Genomic DNA, 20,158 nt, shown 5'->3' on the forward strand with positions numbered 1-20,158 from the left:
AGGAGCTACAGGCATTTATGGACCATTGTGGATATTATCGCAGATTTATCTACTCATACGCTATAATTGCAAAACCACTTTACGCACTAATAACTAAATTTGAGTGGACGGGTGAGTGCGAGAAAGCTTTTCAAACTTTGAAGCAAAGGTTAATTTCCGCTCCAATTTTGAAGGCTCCGGATTGGGAAAAGATATTTCACATCCACGTAGATGCATCAGTGTATGCAATAGGATGCATACTTGCACAACCTGGAGAGAACAACATGGATTTTCCAATAAGTTACTCCAGTAGACAACTGAACAATGCAGAGAATAATTACACAATAACCGAGAGGGAGGGTTTGGGTATGGTCTATGCGGTGAAAACGTTTATACACTACTTACTTTCCAATAAATTTGTATTCTTTGTTGATCACCAAGAACTACTGTACTTAGTAAACAAACCTTGCAGTACGGGAAGGATTGTTCGATGGTTCATCATACTACTTGAGTTTGACTTCACGATAATAGTAAAAAAAGAAACTACACACAAAAGAGCGGATCATTTATCTAGAATGATGCATGGAGAAAACCCAGTAGGGGTTGATGATGATTTGCGAGATGCATATCTTTTCAACATAGAAATGGTTCCAAGATGGAGCGAGGAGGTAATTCCTTTGCTGACTATCGGGTCATTGAATGTGACAAGACAACCATCTACCATTGCAGCATCCAGATCATTGGTAATGTTGGCGGGCAGGCTATACAAACAGGGATCAGATCAAATACTTAGGCTTTGTGTTGAATCGAGTGAACGAGAATTGTACCTAAGCCAAGCTCATGTAAAAACAACGGGGATTCACAATGGGCATGCACAGATGTATCAAAGATTGATGAGAATGGGTGTGTGTTGGCCGAAAATGCAACATAGTGTTCATATGCATATCAAATCATGCGTTAGATGCACGCTTCAAAAGCCAATAGAGCACGTGACTCTATTCAGATTATCTTTGGCACCCCGATGGAGTAACTACATTATTGAATACCTCACCACCCAGGATACTACCTGAAGGGATGTGTAGATCACGTATCAAAATGATCACGAAAGAGGCAGAAAACTATGTACTGATTGAGGACAATCTTTACAAGAGGGGAAAAGACAATCAATTGAGAATGTGCACGACTGAAGAGGAATGCATTCCTATCTTAGAGCAAGCACACGGAGGACAAGCTGGTGGATATTTCTCAGTTGACAAAACGGCCAAAGCAATTCTTATTGCTGGCATATGGTGGCCTACACTACTCATGGACGTTGAGGAGTTTGTGAAACGATGTGAAGATTGCCAGAAAACAAAAATTCCTAGAGCACGAGATGATATGCCCTAGAGGCCAATGATGGGGGCAAGAGCGTTTACAAAATGGGGAATATATTTTGTAGGACAGATAGCATCTCCGGGATATAAAACGCACGCTCAATACATTATTGTGGCAACTAATTATCTAACAAAATGGGTGGAAGCGAAAGCAACAACCAGAAATGACGCAAAAACAACAGCACAGTTTTTGTATGAGAATATTTTCACCAGATATGGCTTACCAATAAAGTTAGTGAGCGATAGAGAACTCACTTCATCAATGAAGTGATCGAATTCCTATTGGATGAATTCATGGTAATTCACAGGAAGTCCGCTCCCTATCACCCACAAGCAAACGGCCAAGCAGAAAGTACGAATAAGATTTTGGTGACAATTCTCACCAAAATTGTTGGCGAATCGAGAGCTGACTGGGATCAAAAGTTGCATTCAACTTTATGGGCATATAGAGTAGCTTACAAAACATCAATCGGAACGATTCCGTTCAACATGGTTATGGAATTCAAGAGATTTTTCCACTTGAATTTCTTATCCCCACGCTTCAGGTCGCTAAACAATTAGAATGGACAGGCCATGAACTATCCAATCAGGTAGATGTCCTGGAAAAACTGGATGAAACTAGATTGAGAGCCGTTGCATCAATCTACGCGCAAAAATGAAACATGAAATCATTCTTTGATCAACATGTTATCAACAAGGAATTTGCTATTGGGGATTACGTTGTGAGCGGGATGAAAACACACACAGCGCCTCTATAACGACCCGACACACACTCTTGGAAAGATACACACACACACTATGGGGCACCACTCGGCTTAGACAACACACCTGGCCGAGACAGGAAACACACCAATGGAGTGAGAGGAGAGAGATTATCCACTTGCCCACTCCACACAGAGACACACACACACACACACACACACACACACACAAACTCAGCTCAAAAGAGGAGAACTTCTGATGTTTAGATACAAATGAGCTTGGGCCAACACCAATGGGGCAACCAGCTCACACAATATGGGTAAAAGATACCAGATACAATCACAAATTGGAGCAGAAACTTCGCTCATAGGAGAAACTTACACAGAAAAACAGCAGGAAAAGAGTGAGGAATTTGGCAAAATGGACAGCGCCATCGCGTCCGGAACGGCCCAAAACCCCAGTCTACAATGTCAAAGTGCTCAAATCCGACCTCGGATGAGCAGTTTACGGCCAAAACAGGCTCCAAAAACCCAAAAAAACACACCTGCGGCTGTTCCTCCTCTCTTCTCCACGTTTTTTCTGGTCTTCTCTCAGTTTTTTCAGTTCCCACACTTAGCTTTATTAGTTGGGCACCCTTGGCCTTTCAGATGACCTCAAACGGACCCCGAACAGGCCAAAAACTGACCTCGCAGTGCATAGTTGTCACCTTTTTGCATCATTCGCACACCTGGCACTCAGCTTTTTTCCACTAATGCATCTCGCCACCACGTGAAGTGGCCCCAAAAAGTGGTCCTAATGATGACCTTTCTGCATAACTCTCACCAGAAAACACCCACGTTGTGTCCGTCCTCATCTGCGTGCAAATATTGACTTCGTTCGCCCTCCTGACGCCACTAGATGCCATCTGACGCACCTGCTGACCTCACGTCGTCGGCCCGCGGATAGCTTCCTCGAGAAGTTTTACGCGCTACCAACTCCTCATTATTGTAGAAAAAACACACTGGTACTGGTAATAGTGAAAATCGATGCACTATGTACATGGTGTCCTACCTGTACACATGTGGGCCCCACGTAACCACCCCGCTATGGAAAATGGGCAATCCTTTATTCGATGCACCATGCATGTGTATATACATATGTGCAATCCCTTGCTCCAAAAAACTCCTGACAACGTCTTAATGTATACCGTGAAACAACATTCCCGAAAACTCAAAAAGCGAGGCAATGGACCCTATGTGATTCATGACATATCATCTAGCGGTGCCATTAAACTTGCGACATTAGCGGGAGTGGAAATGCCTACCTGGATTAGTGGTTGCAGACTAAAGAAATACAACCTACCACTAACCTCAAAGATGCTTGCCAAAATACAAGCTGCGAACAAGCGCAAGAACAAAGCAAAGGAGACAAAAGCTCAAGCGTAGGAGGAGGCCAAAGTCAGGATTTCAAAACGAAAACAAAACTTACAACAAAGACTTCCTCAACCGGCGGATACGGCTCAAATTACTTTTTCTATAATTCAAACTAATGAGCAATGGGAAACAGGAATCGATGTTCGCATCAATGTCAAACTTCCGCATGGCAGATGTCAACGAGCATTGATTGACACAGGAGCAAGAGTCAATGTGGTCAACTTCTCCACTTACAAGATCCTTACAGATGAACCCCTAGTGCAATTCACACGTGATTTACAAGCTGCAAACGAAGCAACAATGCCAACATTGGAGATAGTAAACTTACCAATCAATATTGATGGAAATAGTTGTACTCATCAATTTTTCGTAATGAAAGACGAAGAAATCAGAGAATCACTATGTTTAGGAGTTCCATGGATGAGAACATACAATGCAGTCACACTGAATGGTCAGAACATGCGTTGATGTACACACACGACTCTAACACGTACATGACTCCATTCGCCAAAACAGATCACTCGTGGCCGAGTATCCCCATCGACAAAAAGAAACCGGCTCATCAGCCAAAAACACCACAAAAGGTTATTCGGAGAGTATGGATAAAGAAAAGATTGATGCCCAGCAAATAGAGCAAGATAAGGCTACCTAAAGACAAACTCCAGACGGAAGTAGCACCATCTCAAAGACCTTCAGGAATTACTCCAGAATGGAAATGGAAACCAACACTGGAGAAAACTAAAGATTCGGCGACAAAGCTCGAAAAGAAACCCAAAACTCAAAACAAGAAGCCTGAACCTCCAAAATGGCACTGGAAACCAGTGATAACTAAATTCAAATCTCTAAACATGCAACAAACCGCATACAAATGGGTTCCAAAAATAGTTGCCATCACAACACCCACAATCAAGGAAAGAGCAATTCGACTGCAAGCTCTTCTGTCCATGCACAGCTACCCTCACCATCAAAATCCACTGAAAACTACATTCAGTCCCCGCATCTTGCACAACACCTTGTTAACCAACGCATGGTCTCAAACATCAGAATAGGGCCACATTACATAGCCATGCATAGACACAGAATCCAAAACCCATGCACATGCACCCAACCTTCATCCGGGACGACTCCGACAAGGAAGGGGGGAGTAATTGATGAATCTAGCAGTCACGGCCATTAAGGGGTCCAACCTGTATATATGTACATAATGTGTGTGTTTTTTCATTATTTAGAGTTCAATTTCGAACATATTCGATCAAAACCTGGCATTTTTAGCGTTTTTGTATCATCCGACCAGCATAATAATGAGCTGTAATGACAAAATCCGGAGCATTGGGATGCTTCTAGAGAAAATATATGCTTAGGGGTGAGTATAATAATTTTGGCTAATTTTTTGCAAGTTAATAAGTATTTTCAATTTATTTTGTTTGATTTTCGTTAATAAAACATCAAAAATTAAAAAATATCACTCACAAGTGTCGGAATCAAGTTCTGGAAGCAAACGCCGAAGTATCATGATAAGGTTCTCAAGCATGGAAGATATGAAGCTAATCTGAAGATGTCGAATTTCAGCCTTAATGATCATGACTACATTTCGCCAAAATCGTATCAAATGGTCATACGACGCCAGAATGACAAGCGGTTCAACCCACAGGTGGTATGCAGATTATATCAGGATCAAAGGTGAGGAAAATCAGCCCTATGTCACGAAAATCTCGAAAGATATAGGCCAGGTAGGCCAAATTCTAGCTCATTATTCATTTTCACATTTTGAGAGAGAAGAAGAGAGCTTCTTGACCTAGAGCGAGCTGCCACATTTCTACCCCGTACGGACGGTCAGAGCCAGCATTTCATACAAGATTTCATAGGTATGTTCCTTATCAAGTAAAGATCAAGTCTATTACGCATGCAAGCGCAAATCATTGCACAAACGGGCGAAGGGATCAAATCAAAGTCGGATCGGTTCAAATAGGTTAAGGGCCCTTAGAGGCATCCAAACAAACCTTTTTTCAGGCACAGAACACATCAATGTGCTCCCCACAAGTTCAGGAACAAAGCCATATGATCAAATCACAGTTTGGTGGTGGTACACCGATCGCGATCGCTGTACCTCACTGAAAAAATTTGGGACAGAATATGCAAAAAACCCTCGGGGGGTTCACTATGTGTAAAACTACCATATCACGTGCGTTCAAGGCATGTTTGTAAAACCCCTTATCTGTGAATTTTTTTAAGAATGTAATGTACCCTTTTCTTTCAAAATCTGAAAGTTTTTTTCAAATTTGAAAACATAATGTCCTTTTGTATATATATTTCTGTAAGTTTTAGGAACTTTAAATACCCTTCTGTTGAACTCACGTCATAGGTTACATTTTTATTAGGTGACCTCCCCGGGAAAAAACCTCCCCTCAGCCTCGCCTACAATCTGCTGGTGTCAAAATTAATTTTGGCCTTTGTGGTACGATCGCGATCGGTGCCCTCAGATGGAGGTTTTGCAACTTTTGATTTGGCCCAGGCTTGGAACTCAATTAAAAGTACGCTCTCTTGAATTTTCAAGGAAAATGCACAAATTTTGCTCATGGAATGGGCCTAATTTGTCAAACACAACCGAAAAGGGAAAATTTGACCTACAACTACCAAAATCCGGTTAAAAATAATGATGGATAGTTGAAAGGCACACCAGTCCGACTAAGAGTCAGAACAGTTGTAGAAAACCTCGAATGTATCTCAGAATCTTCTACAAGTACAAATATAGTCATTTCAGTCTCGAATGATCACACAAAGATAGAATTGGAGCCGAACCAATGCCAAAGACCAAAAGGTGACTTAGGGAGGCTCAAGTATCACATGGATATCCAAGGAATGCCTGAAAAATGCACAAATCTGGAAAACCTCCTAAGACAGGGTATAAAGTGCCTGATCAAGTCAAAATCAGACAATGGAGTAGGCTGATGGTAGCAGCACCTCATGGAAGCAGTGGGAGCTCTAAAACTAACTTCAACTAACTCCAAGATCCAACCAAATTTCATTAGGAAAACCCAATATGGTTAGACTTAGTAAAATAAGGTCAAATAGTGGAAAATTGCTCTAATTTGTTCATTTTAAATCCAAACTTGGAAATAAATCATCAGTGGGCTAGGCAGGCATAGGGGTCCATGACCACCTAGTTTTCACCAAAAAAATCTAAGGTACTACGATCGCGATCGGTGTACCTCAGCATCAGATTTTGACCAAAACCTTATAGATCTCTTGTATACATCTTGTTCAAGTCACCAACCAAGTTTCAAGCCATTTGGACATCCAAAACTCATAAAAAGACAAAGTCTAGTCCAAAACTCCCTTGTAACCCAAATTGGGACCTGTAAACTCAAAAGTGGTTCAAATGAAACATAGAGTGGACCAAAATGACCCTCCAACTATCAGCAACCCACTCATGTGATCAAATCTAATTTTGGCCTCTGTACTACGATCGCGATCGGTGTACCTCAGGTCCAGAATTGGCTCAAATTTTAATCAATCATAGCTCTAGTCTTCCTAGTCCCACTGGTGAAATATAGACAAGAATGGATGAAATTTGTTTAAGTTATGATCAGTTTTAACTTTTGAACTATTTTTTACTAAAAGTCTAAATGCGATTGATTGCGAAGGGAAAATCCTGACAGCTTGTAGTTCTCCTGACACAGAATGCCTCACCAAAAGAAAGAAAGGTAGTGGACAACACCACCATATGAAGTGGAGGAGCTTGCTACAAATGAAAAGGCTCACATCTTGGATGAAATACTAGCTCAGATACCTGCCCACATATTCATCTCGAAGTTTAAGGATGTTGTTGGTGACATGGTAAAGACAACTATCATGCCACAAGAGATATGGAACCTCCACCGAAGGCGGGACATAATAGAGGTAGTGCGAGCTGTGCACTTGGAGCATTTTTTCAGATTACAGCCATGGGGAACAGATTACATGAAGGCCCACGAGCTCATGAGCTCGATACAATATGATGGGCAGGCAATGCTCATGGACAAAGATGGATCAAAGGTGAAATTAAAGATCATGAAAGAAATCATCAACGAAGCTTTGTATTTCCTCCCAGGGCAACACGATTTGTTGGCGAAGACAAAGTCACTGGATAATGAGAAGGCATTCGTCAAAGCAAAAGGAAACAAATACAAATATAGTGACATGATATACAGAGAGTTGGAATTGCGGATGAGATTGATCTCTCAGCATTTCAGAGTACAAAAACCTCCTCGCTACACCAAGCCAATCTTGTACATTGCCGTGGTCATGGCTTTAGAGACAGCCAAAAATAGAACCATTCGCTGCGACTACGGTTCTTACATTTTGGAAAACTTGGTCGAAGAAAATCTGAAAAGCTTGGCAAAAAACAAAAGCTACATGAACGCAGGGCCGATGCTAACAAGAATGCAATATCAAGCCTTGGGAATGATTGAAGATCTGCCAGCTGCCAGCTCTCAAACGGACCTGATCCAAAAAGCAAACTTGGTTGCTCATTCAGTAAGGACGACCCTTGGCGCGACATCATCGCGCTCAGCAAAGGCCTCCAACAAAAGCTCGAGTGATGAAGAAAAAACGGATTCTGATGAAGAAGGAAAATCTCAAGAATCAAAAGACAAAGGGCCATTAGAGTTTGAAGAGAGCAAGGAGGAAGACTCCACAAATCCGCTCGAGAGAAAAAGAAGGGAGAGAAGTGCAGTACCGCAGTCGGACCTTCAGAAATCATATGCATAAGCCCAACAAAGAGTCGAGGAAAGGAGAACCAAGTTACGGGCTGACAGACAGGCAAGAGCCGCTGCAACACAACAAACACAAAAAAGAAGATTCGAGAAGGAAAGGCAAGAAATAATAGAAAATGCATCTCGCATACAAACTGAGAAGCAAAGGTTAGAAACAGAGAAAAAGGCTGCAGAAGTGGACATTTCTTCGCAGTCCACTAAAGGAACAAAGGAGAAAGATGCGGCTGATGAAACAAACCAAGCAGAGCAGCTAAAGAAGATCCAAAGAGAGAGGAATGTGGAAGCGCGACGGTCAGTGCATCTGACCCGCCAAAGAATCATCAAGATTTTAAAGAAAAGAAAAGCAGAAGCATCTGCTTCGCAACGAGGGGAAGAAGCTTCCAAAAAGAGGCATGTACGAGAAGAAGCAAGCCCACCTCCTCCCTCGCCTAAAACATCGCCTCCTCCCTCGCCCACAAATCACCACCTCCTCCCTCACCAAAATCTCCTCCTCCTCCCCCTTCTCCATCGAACAAAAAACAGCCACCTCCTCCTCCTTCAACATCACAAAAGGAGTTTATAACTCCTACAGAAGCAATCGGATACCATGAAGCCTGCCAGGAAGTTGCTGATTTTGATTACAAGCAAACTTTCAAGGAATTAGAAAGACTAGTTCCAGTGCTAGCACGTGGTGCTGAGTGAAAAGGAAAGGCAGGTACAGGAGGCCCAACAAAAGCAAGCATCTGGGCAAGAGGAGTTAGCGAGCCTAAGAGCGTGACTAGAACTCACAACGGAGGAAAGAGACCTTGAGCGACAGCAATCTCAGTCTCTGATCAAAGATTTGGTGGACGTCAGGACAGATTTGACTGCCAAAGAAAAGGAATGCCAAGAGTTGACGGCAAGAGTACAGAAAGCAACGGAGCAGCTTGCCTACGAGAGCGCAATATTTCAGAGACTTAACAGTTCATACAACACTGTTAAAAGCACTCTGACAACCTTGATGGCCGAATCAGGAACCTGTTGGAGCATTGGTCTCCACATCTGATAATGCCACAGCAGTGAACACTATAGCGGCACTGAAATCGGAGCTAGAGCAAGAAAAGCTTCAAAGACAGCTGCTCGTATCAGGAATGGTGGCCCAGACGGCGGCAAATGAGCGAAAGCTAAAAGAACTGGAGCAGCAACTAGCTCAAGCAAGCGCCGAATTACAGAATCAGAATCAGATCGGTGACACACTGCTAAAGGAAAAAGAAGATCTGATTTTTCAACAACAAATTAGAGCAGACAAAGCCAGAGTCAACCGCAACTGCTGCTCGGACAACAAGTGTCTGATTTGCCTGAAACATCACACCAAGGGCAATAGGAGCATGAATTTGAAGGGCCAGATCTGGATATTAGAGATGAGCTCAATGAGAGCATTAAGGACATGCTAGAGGGGCCAGAAAAGGAGTACATGCTGTATGAAAAGAAGATAATGGAGTCAGCAGCCCTTGCCTACTTACAGCCAGAAGAGCGAGTGGAAGGGTTTGGCCATGAGTACCTCCCATTTCCTCTGCTATGCCATGAAGCAATTCTGTGGAAAGAAAAGATGCGGACAGCCCTGCCACGAAACAAAGATGGGGGTTATGAAGGCATTGCACTAACAGCGGAAGAAGCCAAGATGCTTGTCGATGACCAGCCAAAGTGGAGGCTGAAGTGGTTGGACAAACGTCCATAGGATCTAACCAACTACCACAATGCTCCTCAGCATATACAAATAGGTCCTACTTTTTGCCCAGTCCCTAGAAGACGCACATGGAAGGATTTTGCCACATGGAAAGGCTCGAGCAGCAAAAACTGAATTACCCGGCCTTGACAGCCCAGCAGCCCCCTATAGTAGCCTACATGATCAACACACTGAATTTGACAGTCACATTACTGCGGGATGTCCCCGACGTGGCGTGTCAAATGCTAGTAAAAATAGCCTGGATGATCGTCACCTACATCCAAGTGTTTAAAGACAATGAAGGCGACGATCATTCGCGGAATCTATTCTTGGACGGACACAGAGGGATCTGCTGGAATCTCCAATATTCATCGCCACAACACATTTTGATGGCAATGTACTCCATTCTAATGTACCTACCCTCACACTACTTGTAGACATTTGAAGAGGCCTTCGTCACAGGATTCTTTGAAATTGACTCACGGATTTTCCATCCTATGGAGAAGGACCTCAAGGCATGGTACGTAGCATACCAACACACGTTATCTGAAAATCCATTCAGACAGCATCAAGAAGCACTAGAAGCTGTCCTTCGAACAAGAAGTTTTTCAGCAACACTTGATTCATTGGAGCCACATCAACGGCCAAAGCACTGAACATGCACAAGGGCGTTCAAGGATAAGGAAGGGGGGAGTGTTTGGCGGACGAAGCGACAAGCGGCCGTTTCGAGAGAAGGATCACATTTTTATGAGAAACCTTTGTAAAATTCTTTTGTAAGGAAGCATCTCTAAGCCGAGAACTTGTCAAAGGATTTATGATTATTCTTCTGGGAGCAATTGTATATTAGAGAGCCAGTTAGAAGTTTAGGAGCGTTTGGCTGGACAAGCCATTTGTAAAGACCTAATCTATAAAGGTCATTTTTTGTAAGTTTGAACATGATCTTTTTGATGGAAAAATGAGAAGACAGCGTACGTTTGAGAGCTCCTTCTTGTTCCAACTTGTAATCTTCGCCATTGTGGCTACGGTAATTCAAATTCAGATTTGTTTATTGCATTGTGTTCCTCTTACCTTGCTCTCCCATTCAAGATTCGGTGTAGGTTTTCAACTACGAGTTTGAGGCCTTAAATCGCTGTTTTGAGTGTCTATATGCGTGTTTTATGTTGTTTTGACCCTTGGAGGGGCTTTAGGGATCCTAAAACGACCTATTAGGATCACCTGTTCACTGTTTTTGCTGACTTTGGGACGAATGATCGCGATCTTTGTACCTCTTCAGATTGTTGTGACAGTGATAGGATATGTTCTTGCTAGTCCCCTGTAGCTTCCCTTCAAGTTTCGTGCGATTTCGATATGATTTGCATGGTAAACAGGCGTGAAGATTGTAGAGCTGTGTAGAAGGACATAGGTAGATTACTTGGCGGTTATGCGTTTGATTTGCTTGTAGAGTTTGTAGTTGCATCTCTTTGAGTTCACTTCATTAGGATTGACACCCTAGTGAGTTTCCATGCCTCATCTGAGTCGCTTCCCTTGTATTGATAAATATGTTGATGCTTGAGAGCTATGCTATGGACGTCCGTCATGGCGACCCACAAAAAGCTGCCCAACTCTGTGGTATGATGTTCTTATCCTTGAGAGACATCCACCATTTGTAGGCCTTGCCTTCCAGAGTTAAGCTCGTTTACAGAGCTCTAACTGCATCCGGAGTATGCCGTAAGGTGTGAATTCCATCCCATTTACTGAGAAAGATGTTCACTGCATCCTTATTGCGATCCCAATCTTCGCCCTTGAAAACTGGTGGTTTAAATTTTTTTTACAAGTCATCTACCTCTTTGGCAGTGAGAGTATGCAGTGTTTTATTAATTGGGCCTTGCCTTGTGTTCCAACGTGCTCATGCATGTGGGTGTCAGCAGTACTCTTAGTATGTTGTTGCATTAATTGAATGACTAATGTGGAAATTTTAGTAACATATTCATTTAAAGCTTTAAAATTTTCATCCATGACTGTCATGCGTGTCTGAAGTGCACGAAATTCACTACAAGAGGTGCTTAATAGTAGCGACGCTCGTAGGACGACGCTCAAACATGAAAAAGCACGGTGTCGCTATAGGCGTCGCTATATGTAACATCGTTACATAGCAACGCTCATCGCGACGCCGCTAGGACTAAAAGAAATAACCGAGAGCGTCCGAAAACTTAGATCTCAGATCTATGTTTTCAATGCGCACTCAAGCAAGCAAGGTAACGCTCTCCCTCTCTCTCTCTTTCTTCTCCACACACACACAAACACACACACACACACACACACACACACACACACACACACACACACACACACACACACACGAGGAGAGGAAGGAGAGCTAGGTATGCTCCTTCCCTCTCCTCACTCTCATGTTCCCTTCCCCTCTTTCTCTCTCCCTCTCTCTCTCTCTCTCACACACACACACATTGTGTTTTTGAGAGAGAGAGAGAGAGAGATAGAGAGAGAGAGAGAGAGAGAGAGAGAGAGAGAGAGAGAGAGAGAGAGAGAGAGAGAGAAAGAGCACAAGCATAAACAAAAAACGCACACACACATGAATAAACAAAGAAAGCACACACACATTGAGAGAGTAAAAGAGAGAGAGAGCATGCATAAACCAAAAACGCACACACACATGCATAAACAAAGAATGCACACACACATTGAGAGAGGAAAAGAGAGAGAGAGAGAGAGAGAGAGAGAGAGAGAGAGAGAGATAAAACAGAGAGAGAGAGAGAGAGAAAAGAAGAACAAGAAGAGAGTCTTAACATCCTAGGAAACTATCCCAAGAGACCTTAAAGATCTAGTCGACAGGAGTTGAACTCAAGACCTGTTATTCATAAGGGAAATGGCATAAACAATCTATCACACTTCGGTGATAGAAAAGTTATACCATTTTTCTCCTTTTTTTATTGGCGTGCACACACACCCACACACACACCCGAGAAGAAGAGAGTTTAATTCAACGTCGTAGGAAACTAATTAAAGAGACCTAAAAATCTAGCCGACGAGGAGTTGATCTCAAGACCTGTTATTCAAGAGGAAAATGGCATAACCAATCTACCACACTTGGGTGATAGAAAGGTTATACCATTTTTCTCTTTTTATTGGCACACACACAAGAAGAAGAGAGTTTTAACGTTGTAGGAAACTATCCCAAAAGACGTTAAAGATTACGTTAGATGTAGACTTACGTTAAATTAGATTTAGGTTTATTTAAGTTAAATTAGATGAAATTTAGGTTTATTTTTAGTTAGATTTATGTTTGATTAGATTTAGGTTTATTTATGTTAGATTTAGATTTACGTTATATTATATTAGATTTAGGTTTATTAATTTAGGTTTATTTATGTTATATTAGATTACATTTTGGTTATTTACATGTTATTAAAGAGGGAAAATGGCATAACCAATCTACCACACTTGGGTGATAGAAAGGTTATACTATTTTTCTCTTTTGATTGGCGCACACACACACACAAGAAGAAGAGAGTTTTAACGTCGTAGGAAACTATCCCAAAAGACGTTAAAGATTAGGTTAGATGTAGACTTATGTTAAATTAGATTTAGGTTTATTTAAGTTAAATTAGATTAGATTTAGGTTTATTTACGTTAGATTTAGATTTATGTTATATTAGATTAGATTTAGGTTTATTTACGTTATATTAGATTAGATTTAGGTTAGCTACCTGTTATTGAAGAGGGAATTGGCATAACCAATCTATCACACTTGGGTGATAGAAAGGTTATACCATTTTCTTCTTTCTATCGTTTAAGATAAGGTTAGAAGAAATGGCGAGAAAATTTCCTGCGCTCATAGCGTCGACAGTCCATGCAGACCAGCAATTCCACCTGCATGTTGGACTGCTGCTACCATACAATAAGCCATCATGTTCAGCTAATGGAAGAGCAAATTGAGCCTACACAGAAATTAGTGATGCAAGATGACGATTCCAAGGGTCACACACACACACACACACCACATCCCGTCATATCTAGAGTAAGAATTAAGTGCCTTGAGTAGACATCAGCTACATTGCAAGAATGGCATACCTGCATGCTATAAACAAAGATCTATTGTGAAAAGATGTTAAGATGCTGTGAAATGCTACAGCTAGAGAAGAGACAAAGGGGTTTTGTCCACTACATGCAGTATCATGTAGACATGGGTGTGTAGATTTCTTGTACCCACAAATATAGACATTGACCAATAAAGACGAGATTATAACCAGGTGATTCTGATCTCCATGCACCTCTAGACCGAGGTGTGCGGGGATTGGACATGACTAGAGAATGTGAGGTAGTTTACAGTGTGAACAAAGAGAGAGAGAGAGAGAGAGAGAGAGAGAGAGAGAGAGAGAGAGAGAGAGAGAGAGAGAGAGAGAGAGAGATAAAAGAAAAAGAATGCCAATAGAAGATTAAATTTGTTGTCCAGTTATAAGATTTTTATCCTCATTATGAGTAGTGACTAGGATGTGGGGCCGTCGAACCGAAACACCTATCTCTCAGCGAGGATCTTATGTCGTTGTAATCATTGCAAGCATGTTGTGTGACGGACAAGATGCATTTCTTTGTAGCACGTTCGCGAATTTGGCGATTTTGATCCATCTATTATAGATCGAGTTGTTGACAATTATAACTCGTTGAACTCTGACGCTGGCCAACAGGCAGCAATCTTGCAACCCAAAAGACGTGTTCGTAGGCGCTTTGGTCAAGCAGCATATGTAAGGCCACAAGATGTAGCCTCTGACAGCTCGGGGGATGATCATGCAGACCACATTCCCAACGAGGCAATGTCTGAGCCCGAGATTGATGAAATGATCGAGACGATCATGGATTCTGAAAGGCTTGTCTATGATGATATGAAAAGTGAAGCCGATGCGCCATTGTATAATGGAGCACGTGTGTCTAGATTTAAAGCACTCCTGGTTCTTCTCAAGATGCAGAGAAAGTTTGGATGGAGTGACACTAGCGTCATAGCCCTTTTCAGGTGATCTATTACAATTAGTTTACTTTAATTAATAAAACTCTAACTATATAATGATTTGATAGATTTTTACACAATTGTACCGTATTTTTATGTTGTGTATATTTCTCAAAGAGCACATACTACCAGCTGATAATGTGATGTCAGATTCGCGAGAGGAAGCAAGAAAGATTTTGCAAAACTTGGGGATGGATTACAATTTGATCCATGCTTGTCCTAATGACTGCATTCTTTTCAGAGGGGAATGCATAGACATGGAGAAGTGTCCGAAATGTGATTCTGAAAGATATCGAGTAGATCTCCACGGAAAAAAAAATTCGCAAAAGGTTTTGCGACATTTTCCTCTGCTTCCTCGCATCAAGCATTTCTTCGAATGTAAGTCCATGGCCGCTCTAGCATCATGGCATGAGGAGAATAATCTTCGGATGGTGTGCTACGGATTCTTGCAGATTGTGCAGCCTGGAAACATATAGATGGAACATGGTCGGATTTTTCCAGGGAAGCTCGAAATTTGTGCTTAGGCCTGGCTATGGATGGCCTAAATCCATTTGGTCAAAGATCAACATCTTACAGTGTATGGCCCGTTGTCATAGTCAATTACAACATTCCCCCGTGGTTGACTATGAAGAAGGGGCACCTATAGTTAAGCTTGATTGTGCCGGGGTGATATAAAGTGATGAATATGGATGTGTATCTTCGTCCACTATTGGAAGAGCTACAACAATTGTAGATTGGCATAGAGGTGGTGGATATGAGCCGACACACAGGTCGACGGAATGCTTTGATCAGAGGCATTCTAATGTGGACCATGCATGATTATCCCGGACTAATAGAATGCTCAAGTGATCTATTTACACTCCTCACTTAGACACTGTAAGTCTTGGTTTTTCTCAAGCTGATCTATTATCATGTGTATACATGCAGGGCTTCAAACAAGCGGATACAGAGCATGTGTCACATGTGGACCTAGACTGAATGCACGTAGGGTACCCTCATTGAAGAAGCAAATCTACGAAGGTCATCAAGCGTATCTTCCAGAGAATCATGTGTTATGCGACGGCTTTTTGGGAACACAGCCACCGAGGATGTTTGCACAAGCATGGTTAGAGCAGAAGGACATGTGTGATGACGGATTTCCCCAAGGGATGAAGAGACTATCTCTATGGTACGAGTTACCATACTGGCCGCGACTCATGATCAATCACTTGCTCGATCCAATGCACATATTCAAGAATGTGGGTAATCTACTATGAGACCATCTGACCGGCAAGAAAGATACTTTGGGAGCCAGAGTTGACCTTAGAATTGTGGATCGTATGGAGCAATATTGGCCGCAAACAGCGTCCGATGGATCGATAAAACTCCCTTAAGCACCATGGATTTCCACAAGAGCCCAAGAACGCAAAGTAAAAGAGACCATTCGATCTGTGCAGACCCCCATTGGCGTAATGCACTCACTCCAAACATGTTTTACTAAAGAAGGAAAGCTTAGCGGTTTGAAGTCACACGACTGGCATAAAATGTGTCAGGTATGTTCATAGTGGAGTATATCATAGTGGGAATTGTGTAACAAATTTGTGTGTGGATTTTAATATCATTGTTGCACATGTTTTGCAGTTAATTTTATCGGTTTCCATTGAGGGATGTTTGTCTCTTGACGTCTGTAACACAATCTACAAACTGGCGAAGTTGGTGCAATGGATCTCACAAAAGGAGATCCACGTTGTCGAGAAATTTGCGGTCTTGCCAGGAAAGCACCGGGCTTAAGGCTGTGAGAGTTTGTGAGAGAACTCCAAAACACTATATGAAGGAGTTAAACCATAGATGCCATGAAGACTAGGGTTTGAAAGGAAGTGCAATCAAAGAAGTCCCACTTTTTCTCTCTTGCACACACACACAAAGAAAGAACACAAAAGAGAGTGTCAAAACAACACAAAGATGAAAACATCAAGGCTATGGTCATATCGTATCATGGGTAATATGAAAGGGTTAATAGCGGAGTTAATGGCATTCAATATTCGCTGACCAAATAGGCTACAAATTGTTCTTTGGAATTGTAGTTTTGTGCTTACCATAATATATATATTTTGTCTAGTGATTTGGATTAATTGTGTGTACAAATCCTCTTGGTTCATAGCAAGATAACTACGCTTATGTCAAAAGAAAATTTATAGTCTATGAGAGGTAGTATAATGGGATCCGGTGATAGAAGTATTTCATTGAGCCTTTATGGGCCAAAGAGAAACACTATACGTTGTTGAAAGTGTATTTTACGGCTAATCCATACGTTAATTCTAATAGATCGTACAGAGTGAAAGCGATAGAAATTATCATCATGTGGATTATTCATCTAGGATAACTCTAGTATGTGTAAAATGTAGATACGAGATAAGAGAAGGGAAGAGAAGATAAGAGAGTTTCCCTCCCAAGCCCTATTCTTGCCCGTAGGCAATAAGGATACTGCGGGGAGAGATGTAACTATAGCAAGGAGAACCTAAAATTTGTAGAGAGGATGAATTACTAAGAGTGAGAGAGATAGGTTTGGTTAAGGATATGAGATTAGATATATATATATGTTGGATTAGAGACGAAAAAGGAAACAACAAAAAATCAAGAAAACATCAATGTAGAACATATCTTACTTGACAAACCCTTCGACACCATTATTGATGGAGAGAGAAGAAGAGTGGATAATGCCACATTGATTGATACCAAGTGTAATACCTTCTTTGATTAGAGTTGATCTTCCAAGGTTAGCTTGTTGCAAGAATGGCTAGTCTTCTTCTAGGAGAAAGTGTTACAGTGGGCTATGGCATTACTACTCACTCTCTCATGAATTCCTCTCATCAATGGCTTGAATGCTTGAGTTCTTTTCAAGGAAGAAGAGGTCCCCTTTTATAGGTGAAGGGAACCCCCAAGGGTTTACACAAGAAGAGAGGAGCCAGTGTCAACAGAAATTTGAAAAGTTGGAAATGAGTTGTCCCTGCATGATGTGGGCAGACTGGGGTCCAGTGTTTTGATTATATCTCCTCAACTGTGGCTCCAAATGAAAAAGTAAAAATATGGGCAGAAACTTCAGCTCATTACCTATGACTTCTTTTCTATATGCATTTTCCAATTTGGATTGGAACCTTGTGTTAAAAAATCATCAAAATAGGGTCCATTTCTGGCAGCAAAAGTCTTCCTATGGTCCCCTTAGCCTAGACTTTCATTTGATTCCAAAGGACACCTCATGCCATATGAAAGCATGACATTGCTCCTTGACAAAGCTTTGTAATCATGCTTGCAATAATGCATTAAAATAAGTGTATCTTTGAAATCATGTCACCTAGTGTCCCACTAGGATTTGACTCCCTCCTAGTAGCTATTTAAAAAGAAATATAAGAAAAATATATAGAATATATACATATTGGAGTTTACCTTAGATATAGGATCTAGCTAGGGTGTGATATGATAATGAGATAGTAGAAATAAACAATCAATGCTTTTTGTCCCAAGTTAAAGAGACAGAGCTATTGACACTTTTCCCATAGTATTTTCTGATGGTAAAGTAAGAATAGGTTACCCTTGAGAAAAATAATAGGATGAGATAGAAGGCTTATTATTATACTTAAATATGCATATGTACATTATAGGAAATATAATTTTGTATCTAAAAAATTACAAGATAGATCTTGTAGCATGCGTTCCCACTCTGTGCGTGTCACAGCACGACATCCACCCCCTCTAAACCTGCACATCCTCCGGTATGTGCCACATTATTTCTTTGTAAGATCAGCCCTCTTGTACATCTTTCTTGCTTTCTTCTTCACTGGATGATTCCAAAGCTTCACTTTGATCTTTACATGTAGTTTGCTCTTCTTCATCATCAACATCTTCTGGATCATTATCTCCTCTTCTCTTAAACATTTTGATCCTTTTTCCTGCAATGGGAATCTTTACTTCTATACCATCTAGTTCAGACAAGCTGTAAGTAGCATTTTCATGCACATGCTTTACAACATACAGTCCAAACCATCTTTTTGAGAACTTATGCATGACTGTGTGCTGGTTATCAAGGCTACTATCATACACTAAAACCTAGTCACCTTTGTCAATTGCTTTTCTCCTGAGCTGATATCGCTTATCAAAGTAGTCCTTGTTTTTCAGCCTTGCATTTTTGAGTCGTTCTTTTGCAGCCTCAATGTCTCCAGGTCTTCTCTCTAGTTGCCTCATACGCAATGCAAGGAGATCTTCCCTGCTAAGCCCCTCTTGCCAAGGTAGTAAATTCCATGTGGGAATTGTATCTTCAATCGGCATCACTGGCTTTTGACCATACATTAGCTCCGCAGGCATGTAGCCAGTTACTAAGCTATGTGTTGTACGATCAGCCCATAAAGCATATGGTAACAGTTTTGGCCACTCACCAACTCTTCCTTCGCAAGCCTTGGCCAAAGCTTTGATGATAGGAGGATGCCCTCTTTCACTCTTTCCATTGCCTTCAGGGTTGTAAGTTGGGGTAAGAGAAAGCTTGATTCCTAATCTGGAAAAGAACTCCCTTGCTTCTTCAGCATCCAGTTCACCTTTATCTGCAGTGATCTTTCCCACACAACCATAACGGCAAATCACCTTATCAAGAAGGAATTTGCACACAGCTTCTGTGGTTTTAGCTCTTAATGCTCTTCCTTCAACCTGATTAGTTAGGTCCTCTTGTGCAAGAACCAAGTATCTCATTTGCCAGAGTCCTAGAGGCATTGTGACTAGATCCACAACCCATTTATAGTGCATGGCTAGTGGATATGTAGGGTGCAATCCATCACGATGTCGGACATTTGAATACATTTGACAAGTTACGCATGACTCTACAAATTGAGATACATCTTTATACATACCCTTCCACGAGTATTTTTCTTTCAACTTAGAGAAGGTTACCCACACACCCCTGTGTCCAGCCCATAGACTCTCATGAAATTCTTGCATGATCTTTACTTGAGTCTCTTTTTTACATATAACCCGTTGTGGTGTAGTACCCTTTTGTTTAGGATGCTTCCACAAGTAACCATCCCTTAAAAAGTACCCATATGCTTTCCTACGTATCCTCTTGAATTCTTGTTTAGACCAATCATCCTGTTTTGTTAGAGTACTCAAGTAGCTTCCAATAGGAAGCCAATCACCTTCATAAATATCTTTCAAGAACAATTCAAGTGAATTAGTTATGCAGACATTGTTACCTTTGACATGAGAGATAGAATAGAACTTTGTGCCTACATCAT

This window comes from Adiantum capillus-veneris, chromosome 1 (genome assembly GCF_014529385.1).
Source record: "Adiantum capillus-veneris isolate H3 chromosome 1, ASM1452938v2, whole genome shotgun sequence".
Lineage (NCBI taxonomy): Eukaryota > Viridiplantae > Streptophyta > Polypodiopsida > Polypodiales > Pteridaceae > Adiantum > Adiantum capillus-veneris.